Below are 9358 nucleotides of genomic sequence, written 5' to 3' on the forward strand. Positions count from 1 at the left end.
CAGGTCTGCAAATACCAGAGGATCATGTGTCCAACACTCAGGACAATAGTGCAGAGCTGCGTAGGCTTCATGTTCTGTCAAAGCAACAAGTCCCAAACAAGTTCATGGGAAATTGAAAATATGTGCAAAAATTACAGGATAGAGATGATATTATGGGATGGAGAATACTGATATGGGAAGTTGACCCCTTGCTCCCAGTCATTCCTATGCAACTCAATTCTGCCCCACCATGCATTGCCAAAACTATCCAAAAGACAATGCTCTGAATGGTGGCAGATTGTACACTGGGATAACTACCCAAGGTGCACTGCACTGTGCATTTACACAAGCACTTCTGGTGAATATGAGTAGTGCTGACACAAGCAGCTAAGTATGCACATGCACAAAAGATATACTAACTGCAGCAGCTGTATGCTGCTGTAACTTGAGTTGGCAAAACTTTGTAATGTAGCCATGGCCTCTGAAATGTAACATGTTTGTTAGTAAATATTTCAGCAACAAACTCAAAGTGACTTCACAATTTTATTGTCTCTTTCCAGTGACCTACACAATTTTCATAATTAACTTGAATTTGTTTGGTTTCTCTTTTACCTTCTAGAACAGGGGTAGGCAACCTATGGCATGTGTGCCGAAGGTGGCACGCGAGCTGAATTTCAGTAGCACTCACACTGCCTGGGTCCTTGGCCAGAGGGCTTTGCATTTTAACTTAATTTTAAATGAAGCTTCTTAAACATTTTAAAAACCTTATTTACTTTACATACAACAATAGTTTAGTTATATATTATAGACTTATAGAGAGACACCTTCTAAAAACGTTAAAATGTATTACTGGCACAAGAAACCTTAAATTAGAGTGAATAAATGAAGACTCAGCACACCACTTCTGAAAGGTCGCCGACCCCTGTTCTAGAACCTCTTCTGAAACCATACCTTTGTCTCTTCTTCTCACAACAGTCTCCTCTACTGAGCAACACCAGACCATACCAGATACCCAGAGCATTTAATAAACTGAAATTCCATTGTGATGCTGTAAAAAAAGAAAGATGACCATGTTCACATTAATGTATCACCACTGTTTCCCAGTTGAGATAGAGCTTATACAAAGTATACCTTGTTAGAGATCATTGAAGAAGTTATTATCTGCTAAGAATTATTATCCTGTTTAGATGTGTGTATCACCTTTGTGTATGAAGATATGAATTTTTGCTGTATGCTTGTTACTAAACATGTTGTATTTGTGGATAACACCCACAAGACAGATTTACTTCAAGACTAGCCAGCCATGTGTTAACAGGCCATTAAGGAAAATCAGCTCCTCCTCTCCGGAGGACGCCTCAGAGAACATATGGACAATGGAGGTCCAGTGACTCAGCAGCACATAGATCCCTGACTTCAGGTTTGAGACAGTAACTTCCCATACATATGGACTGGGGGTATAAATTGGAGACTGTGACACCACCTCCTTGCCTCTTTCCTGCTCCACATCTCTGGACTCTGATTTCTAACAAAGGAAGCCTTGAACAATGGATTGAGGGCCCCATTATTTGGGATGAACCAGAGAAGCTTATTACAAACTGGCAGATTTAACATCACTACTATTGTCCTGATCTACAAACTCTGAAATCAACTGTAATGTTGACTAGAAAGCAGCTAGACTCAGCACACGGCCCCTCCCCCGAAACAGACCACACTATATACTACAGCAGGGATCAGCAACCTTTGGCACGCGGCCCACTAGGGTAAGCACCCTGGCAGGCTGGGCCAGTTTGTTTACCTGCCGTGTCCACAGGTTCGGCTGATCGTGGCTCCCACTGGCCATGGTTTGCCGCTCCAGGCCAATGGGGGCTTTGAGAAGCCGTGGCCAGTACATCCCTGGGCCTGCGCCACTTCTCGCAGCCCCCATTGGCCTGGGGCAGTGAACCACGGCCAGTGGGAGCTGCGGTTGGCCGAACTTGCTGATATGGCACGTAAACAAAGTGATTACCCCGGCGAGCCGCATGCCAAAGGTTGCCGATCCCTGTACTACAGCTAAGCAGCAAGCACCCACCCAAACAAAGAGACAGAGAGACAGTTAGACAAACAAACTCACCCCCAAGGGTTATGTAGTCACTCCTCCTTCACCTGGAGAACTCCCTCACAAAACTCACATTTTCTGCTCCTGTTGACTAGCTGACACCCTGGGTAAGTTGTTCCAATGGTTAATTGCTCTCACAGTTAAAAATGTGCTTTATTTTCATTCTGAATTTGTCTAGGTTGAGCTTCTAGCCATTGGGTTGTCAAACTTTCCTCTGTTAGACTGAAGAGTCCCTTATTAAATATTTGGTCCCATGTAGATACTAGTAGATTGTAATCAAGTCATCCCTTAACCATCTTTGTTAAGCTAAATAGATTCAGCTCTAGGAGTCTATCACTATAAGGCATATTTTTTAACCCTTTAATCATTCTTGTGGCTCTTTTCTGAACTCTCTCCAATCTATCAGCTTCCTTCTTGAATCATGGGCACCAGAACTGGTCACAGCATTCCAGCAGTAGTCACAATATAGAGGTAAAATAACCTCTCTACTCCTCCTTGAGATTTCCCTGTTTATTTATCCCAGGATCTCATTAGCTCTTTTGGAACCAGCATCACACTGGGAGCTCATATTCAGTTGATTATCTACCATGATCACCATACCTTTTTCAGAGTCACTGCTTCCCAGGATAGTGTTCCCCATCCTGTAAGTAATCCCCCAATTGCTTGCTCCTAGCCATATTAAGGCACATATTGTTTGCTTGTGATGCAGGACACATTAGAGGACAGGTTCCCCAATGCAGGGATTTAAATGGTACCTAATCATCGTGGCCCAGAATTACCTGGGGGCGGCAAGCAGCTGCCCAGCTCGCCACCCCACCCCCCGGCACCAGCCTGGGGCATCAGTACCTCTCACCCCAGTCCCATCTCCCACCCCAAGGCCTCAGCCTGCCTGTGCTCAGTTTACCAAGTGATGCAAATTGCTCTGAATCAGTCATCTGCAGTGGCGTTGGAACACTTTTTACAATGGGATGGTGAAAGCCAATGGCCCCCAATTACCTCATGCCCCCTTCTTACCCCTGTGCACGCCTTCCCTGAGCTGGGGCCAGGAGTGGGACTTTGGCTCTGGGAGGGAGGGACGTGGACAGGGGCGCCTGGCTGGGACCATAGCTGGGAGCGGGAGCAGAGCCCTGGGGAGCGGAGCCAGCAGAAGCCAGGACCTCATGTGTGGGGATGGCAGTAGAGCCTCGGGCCTGGGTCCCTCAGCGTGGACCTGAGCTCAGGGCTGGGAGAGAAACCCTAGGTGCTGGGCTGACTGCAGCCACGCTCTGGATGCAGGGCTGGAAGCAGAGCCCTGTGCACTGGACCGGCTGCAGCCAGGATCCGGGCGCAGGGGCAGAAGTAAAATCTTGGTGGCAGCCGGGACTGGAGCCTTGGGCACGGGTCCTGCAGCTGATACTCAGTACCTGAAAGCACCAGTACCAGCCAACTTCTCACAGTGAAACCTGGGGGTGCTGCAGCACCCCCCCCCCACACACACTCCTAGTTACAGAGCCTATGGTCACCTGTCCTCTTAATTATTTACCACACCTACAATTTTTGTATAATCTTTCAACCTCTCTACATCCTTCTCCCAATTCTTCCTTGAATATATGATCTGTAGGAAGCTTTGTGGGGGAAATCTCAGCATTTTGTTTTTCTAGGACTCCTCCTTCCCATGGGAGAGGTTGATTCCCTCCACTCCCTCTCCACACACTTATTTGGTTAGGAACATCAGTCTACTTATTCCAATTTGCTGCCACAAAGAGCCGTCACATTGCTGTTCAACCAGCTTCTACGCTTTGCAAAGTAACTCAATAGATTATAAACAAGTCCTTTGCTCTTGTCAGGAATTGCAGCAGGTGCTTGCATGGATCAAGGGAGTGATCCATTTGTCAATACCCTTAGGCTTTGTTCTATATTTTCATCTTTTCTCTTTTCCTGTAGCTCCTCTTGAGAACTGGGCTGCATCTAAAGCTATTTGAAAAGGGAAATATCCCTTTTAAGGCTCTCCATATTCTTTTTTTTTTTTTTGGTCTTCTGTATGAGCTTGATCCTGTGAGGTATGGAGCACAGCACCATAAACTCCAACTGAAGTCAGTGAGAGGTAAAGGCACTCAGCACCATGTAAGAATAATCCCTAATGTACAACCTTTTGAACACACAAAATATCCAGGATTTAAGTGCTCTCTTTGTCATCTTTAGAATGTTTTTCTCAGCTGCACTTTCCCCTGACACTCAATGCATTTCATACTTTATTTACTTTACTTAATCATTTTTATCAACTATTACTAAAACTCATTCTCTCTTGCATTTTATCAGATTTTTTTTTGTGGGGGTGGGGGGTGTCTCCAGAGCTCAGTGTTAACAGATCAAACAGGAGGTTGTTCCTTTTATGGATACCTGCAGTGTTTACCTCTTTATTCTAACACTATATTTTATCAGGTGGATTATGAAATCTTTTTATTTTTTGTTTGTTTGCTAGAAACAGTTTGCTTCAGAGAGCTTGTAAGGTAATTGAATACTAATATTCTCTCATCAATCTTAAAAATGGGAAGCTGTTTCCATTGTTCATTTACAAATGCTTATCTCTAAGTCTTTATATGATCAATTTTACAAAGATTTTTTTCTTCAAAACGTTGAGGTAGACATTGTTTATGTTTATGCCTGAATTAATTCTTTCTGCTAACTCTAAATTGTAGAGATGGACAGTATCTAATCCTAAATCATTGGGGATTTTTCTGCAATCCTCATATAGGATGAGCTATTGAAGTCAATGGGAATTTTAACTAAGTTATGGACTGTAGGACAGGGTCCAATGTGCCTATACTGCAAAATGCAGGAACCTACATTAAACTTTCACACTGCAATCTGGGAAAATATATGAACCTCAATGTATGTTACTTACTCTTGGATGTCCCTTTAGTGCAGAATTTTAGCCACACTTACTGGCGATACATTATTTATTTGTATATTTATCTGGTATCCATTAAAATAGTAGCTGAAGAACCATACATTTATTGAAGAGAGCACTATTTTATCCAGATATCTGCTTTTTTTTTTAAATGGTAATTTTGTCTGAGCCTTGACTATGGCCAAAGAGGGTACAGCATCATTGAGGAAGTAGACTTAAAACCATCTTTACATGCCTCTGGTCCTGGGGCCACTTTGTTCTCACCTGGTCTCCTGAAATAAGTAAGTACTCCAGCTTGTACCAGCTGCCAGTGACTTCAAAGGACTGATATTTCAGTCAGTTTTGGATCATCAGGGCACGGGTAGGCTCTGCCCACTCATGCCCCCTTTATCCCAGCCATGGCCTAATCTCACAGCCAGAGTGAGGGAGAGTGGAATAGGAGCTGCAACACCTGAGGATTCTTCTGTAACAGGATGATCATCCTGTAGCCCAGGGGCGGGCAAACTTGGGCCGCATCGGGTTTCGGAAATTGTATGGAGGGCCAGTTAGGGGAGGCTGTGCCTCCCCAAACAACCAGGCGTGGCTTGGCCCCTGCCCCCTATCTGACACCCCCCGGTTCTTACCCCCTGACGGCCCCCCGGGGACTCCTGACCCATCCACCCCCCACTCCCATCCACCCCCAGGCTCCTGTCCCTGACTGCCGCCAGAATCCCCACCCTTGACTGCCCCCGCCACCCCATCCAACCCCCCTCTCCTTCCTGCCCCTCCGAGACCCCTGCCCCCATTCAACTCCCCTTTTCCCCGCCCTCTGACCGCCTTGACCCCTATCCACACCCCTGCCCCCTGACCAGCTCCCCTAACTCCCCTGCCCTCTATCCAACCCCCCCCACGCTCTGACCCCCCCCACCCCTATCCACACCCCCGCCCCCTGACCAGCCCCCTAACTCCCCTGCCCTCTATCCATCCCCCCGCTCCCTGCCCCCTTACCGCGCTGCCTGGAGCACCATGGCGGAGCACCAGGACAGGCAGCCGCACCGCCCCTCTGGAGCCAGCCACATCACCACACAGCACAGAGCACAGGGTCAGGTTGCAGCTCTGCAGCTGCGCTGCCCCAGGAGCTCACAGCCCCACCGCCAAGAAGAGCATTGTGCCAGCAGTGCAGTGAGCTGAGGCTGTGGGGGAGGGGGAACAGCAGGGGAGGGGCTGGGGGCTACCCTCCCAGGCCAGGAGCTCAGTGACCATAGTTTGCCCACCTCTGCTGTAGCCAGTTATGCTGGTGTTAAGCACCCTTAGCACTGGAGGTGCAGTGGAGAAACTGGCCCTTGTAGGCACATTCTAGTTTCTGCTATATGTAAGTGCTCACATCGATTGCACAGGAACATTTTAGTTAAAAATACAGCATATGTTCTGCAGCCACTCTTTAAAATATTTTCTTTACCTTTTGTTGTTGTTGTTGTTTTAAATTTCTACTTGGATTTAAAAACAACAACAACAACAACAACCATTCTCCTGCTCATTTGTTGTTTATTGCCCCAATTCAAGACAATATTCTTATACAAGGAAGCACTTGAGCACATACTTAACTTAAAGCATATACCCAAATGCTGTACTGAATTGAGCCTATATACTTCTGGTGTGATCCCAGACCATGTATCACTCTCTGATATCTTTGCTCATCTTTTGCAGGTTTTGCTAAAGGATTGTTTTGTCTATTCCTAACCAAGCTTCCACTACTAATAATAATCATGATGAACACCATTTCCCAAATATTTTTCAGCTCCTTTCTCTTATCTTTTTTAGATATGTTGTAGTTAAAAATGGTCAAGCTTTTTTCAACAAAAGATTTTTATGTTAGAAAATGTGGATTCAAGGAAACCAAAACTTGAAAAAAAAATTGAAAAAGTTTAGAAATCGTCAACACATTTTTTTGACATTTTCAAACAAAAATTGACTAACAATATTTGCCCTTTTAACTTTTTGCATTTAAGTTGTTTGTCTATCGCTATTGGTCTGTCTGGTCTATTTAGATTGTTAGAGAGACAAGGTAGGTGAGGTAATATCTTTTATTGGACCAAGTTAAGATAAGGTAATAACATATTGCCTCACCCACCTTGTCTCGCTAGTATCCTGGGACTGACATGGCTACAACTATCCTCCATATTAAGATAGTTAGCTCTTTGGTGTGAGGGTAGTGTACACCACCTAGGACAATGGAGTCCCAATCCTTATTAAGGCCTCGAGGTACTGCTAGGATACAAAACTTAGGGCTTGTCTACACTACTCACCAGATCAGTGGGCAGCGATCGATCCAGCGGGGGTCAATTTATCGTGTCTAGTATGGACATGATAAATCAACGGCTGAGTGCTCTCCTGTCGACTCCGGTACTCCACCAGAATGAGGAGTGCAAGTGGAGTCGATGGGAGAGCATCAGCTGTCGATGTACCTCAGTGAAGACACCATGGTAAGTAGATCTTAGTATGTTGACTTCAGCTACATCGACCCCATGCGGCAGTGTAGACAAACCCTTAGTAACTGTTCTTTAGACCTGTAAAGAGGTTCACTGACTTCAGGATCACCTTCTTATAGCCAGGCATGGCATGGCATCTGTCTTCCCACATGGGTGCCCCTTACTGATGGTCTCTCCGTTGCTGTCGTGCTCTCTCTTCCCATAACTTGGCCCCATTAACCAGGCTGCATATTAGTCCACCCCTTTCATTGTTACAGAGTCCTCTTGAAGTAGAGTCCAATGACCTTACAGAAATTCTTCTATCCATCTCTGGGTTCTGTGGTCCTTACACCCCTTACCTCAGAGAGTTTCACCCTACCTTCCTCAGGAGCTGGTAGGAGAACCCAAGATCTCCCTCTATTCTGGGTTCCAGCCAAGGAACCCTATATCTAGCAGCCACAGTCTATTTCCTCAGACTTCCTGGACTGCTTTCTACCTTTTCCTGTCCCCCCGAATGCAACTGCCGAATTTCTCCCTTCAGCACCTTTCCACTATAAACTTTCTGCAGAATCTCACTATAAACTTTCCAGCTTTATCATCACCATGCAGCCTCTCCACATCAGGGCTTCATTATCAATTGAGCCTGGATTTTAATCTCTCACAGGTGCTGCCAGGTATGTTAATTGGCCTCCTTGGCCCACATTAACCCTTTCAGAGGCTATGTATACATCCCATCAGAGGACACATAATGATTGCATTCCTTTTAAATATTCTCTGCACTGGTAATGTTTGTCCTTATCTAGACATGAGTGTGTACCCTTTTTTCTCCCTTGTTTTACTTAGTTACAGTTACAGAATCTCTATTGTCGCTAGAAGCATCAGCAAACAGCTATATTGAAAAAAGAGAGTGTAGTGCAAATCTGGTGACAAGCTGATGGGGGCGTTGTAGGAGCAGTGGAGCCAGGTGCCCTAAGACTGAGCATGCCATTGCTGTGACTCTGTGCTAGCTGATTCATGGAGCAACATTAAAGGTTATGGCAGCCAGTAAATAACCTGTCAAACTCCTACTGCTTCTCCTACCTGATTCAAAGGATTCATCAATCTCGCCATTCACTTGTACTGCACATCTGGATTACTTATTGATGATCTGGATCATGTTCATCAGTTTCTTGCTCATTTAATGCCTCTATAATCACCTCAACCCTGTGTAAACCTTTTCAGAACCACTGAGTTGTAAAATATCTTTTTTTTGTTGTTCAGAGTTCTGCTCTGTGCTTTCTGACTATCTGTTTGACAGTGCTATATGCTATTCCTCTGCCCTTCCACCAGCACCTTTACTCTGAAGTAATAAATGTTTCTAACTAAAGAGACAAAACAATATGAACTCAAAATGAAGACATACAAACTTTTTCATTAACTTTTTTTTTAATGTAAAGGAGACATTAGCCATAAGGTCTAGCTTTGTTGAATACTCCAGACTTTGTAACCTTTTTAATCTGGATAGTGAAAGCGAAGTTGCTCATTTTTTCTTTCTATAAACTTTTAACTAGAAAACTAGCAACATTTACTACATTCATCAATTCTTGGGGCTTGCTGACTCTGACACTAATACTTCCCTCAAAGGCCCAACTTCTGGAGAAGTTTAGAGTATTGTCTCAGGTTTAATTTACTACAACATCAAGCTTGTTAGAAAAAAAAAGTATATTTTTTTCTAGTTTTGTTTGTGAAAAGGGAAGTCATGGCGTGTGTGTCGTGGTGGAGAGCATACCATAGGGAATGTGGAAATTCTGTATGTTCACAATCAATGAATGGAGAGCTGAAGTAAATAAGCAAAGGTAAACAGCAGCTAACACTGAAACCTTCAGCAATTTGAGCCTTATCTAATGCCCACGAATATCAACAGAAAGAAAGAAAGACTTTGGTGGACATTGGATCAGGCCTTTTATG

Source organism: Mauremys reevesii, linkage group 1, assembly GCF_016161935.1.
Source record: "Mauremys reevesii isolate NIE-2019 linkage group 1, ASM1616193v1, whole genome shotgun sequence".
NCBI lineage: Eukaryota > Metazoa > Chordata > Testudines > Geoemydidae > Mauremys > Mauremys reevesii.